This window comes from Arachis hypogaea, chromosome 13 (assembly GCF_003086295.3).
Source record: "Arachis hypogaea cultivar Tifrunner chromosome 13, arahy.Tifrunner.gnm2.J5K5, whole genome shotgun sequence".
Classification (NCBI taxonomy): Eukaryota; Viridiplantae; Streptophyta; class Magnoliopsida; order Fabales; family Fabaceae; genus Arachis; species Arachis hypogaea.
Genome location: NC_092048.1, coordinates 109,288,262 through 109,289,998, shown reverse-complemented (window position 1 = coordinate 109,289,998; position 1,737 = coordinate 109,288,262). Strand labels below are relative to the sequence as shown.

Sequence of the window (1,737 nt, the reverse complement as noted above, 5' to 3'; positions counted from 1 at the left end):
TTGGTCTAACTTTTGCCACGCACCAATTTTTGGCGCCGTTGCCGGGGAGTTACAATAGCGTGCTAGATTATTAATTAGTGTACATATTTTATTTTTATTTGCATATTTTATTTTTATTTTGTTACCATGAGCTATATGTCTTTCTCATTGAACGACGCATTCACTGCCTGATCCGAGCTTAGCCGCTTTTGATCCTGAAATTGAAAGAACTCTTTCACGTATTAGGCGAGCTCGACGTCGGTTAGCCTCTGAGGGTGGTAAAGTGATTGTTATCGATTCACCAGTCTCATCTGAAGGCGAATCTGAACCACTATCTGAGAGCGAGACAAGCTCCTTTACTACTGATCCAGTTGATTCACGTGCAGGTAACATGGTAGAACCTAGGAGAATTACTCTCTAGGAAGCTGGAGTCCCAGATTTCACACTGCAACCTTATCAAGTACATCATCCAAATCTGGCTGCAGATTTTGAATTGAAAACTGCACTAATCTACTTGATGCCCAAGTTTCATGGCTTACCTGCTCAAGAGCCTATTAAGCACCTTAGGGATTTTCAGACAGCCTGTTCTACTGTCAGGCGTAATGGTGCAGATGAAACTTCTATTCTGTTAACTGCCTTCCCGTTTTCTCTTGAGGGAAAGGCAAGGGAGTAGTACTACTCCAAACCTGAAGTGATTGTTACCAACTAGGATACACTTAGGAGAGAATTTTTGGAAAAATACCTCCCAGCTGAAGTCACAGATAGACTGAGAAAAGAGATCTCTTGCATTGTTCAGAGTGACTCGGAGACTCTCTATGAATACTGGGAGCGTTTTACGAACCTTCTAGACACATGCCCCCATCACATGATTGACAGACTAGTGCTGATCAGCTACTTCACTCAAGGCATGAACCCCCAGGATAAGACTACACTGGATGGTGCTAGTAATGGTTCTATGAAAAAGTACAGAACCGCAGATGAAGCATGGCAACTGATCAGCGACTTAGCTGAGTCCACTAGGAATCACAGGCAGAGGCACAGCCACTCAAAAGTTGTTGCAGAGGTTTTCTCTAGCATTGAGACTACTGCTCTTACACAGAGTATATATGAAATGACCAACCTACTGAAGCAAATGCAGTTGAACCAACAACAACAAGCTCAACCTCACCCACCACAATAGAGCCAACAGTTAGTTTCCCAAAGAGTATGCGGGATCTGTGCTGATTATAGTCATTATACTGATGAATGTCCACAGCTCCAACAGGAAGACAACACTGTGGCAGCTACTCATAACTTCTATGACCGCCCGAATCAAGGATACAATCAACAAGGCGGCAAATACAACCAAGGTGGAAACCATAACCAAGGATGGCAGGATAACTCCAACCAAGGTTGGAGAGATAATTCTAACCATAATTGGAGGGACAACTATAACAGAGGAGGCAGAGATAACAATGGAAACCAGAGGTGGAATAACAACAACAGACAGCAGAATCAGAACCAGCCTTACAGAGTACCTCACCTAAGACAATCTCAAGGATTCCAGCACAACCAACAACAGGTTCCTCAGATCGCTTATTCCAATTCCTCATCAAATGACGAGATGCTCCGTTCTCTTGCACAAGGACAACAAGGCATGCAGACACAGCTGAACTCTACTTTAAATGGTCTGACTGCTACTTTACAAGCTCTCGTCTCCTGGTTAGATTCATCACATAATTCCACCAATCAACCTTCAAACTCCAGTGGAATTCCTTC

General features: G+C 43.4%; 1 non-coding gene across 1 annotated transcript; it reads right to left on the bottom strand.

The window, feature by feature from the left end:
- Positions 1-742: 742 nt before the first annotated feature.
- On the bottom strand, positions 743-850 carry LOC112738587 (small nucleolar RNA R71). The gene has a single exon (XR_003169540.1). It is a non-coding gene; the product is annotated as a small nucleolar RNA R71 (small nucleolar RNA).
- Positions 851-1,737: the final 887 nt, after the last annotated feature.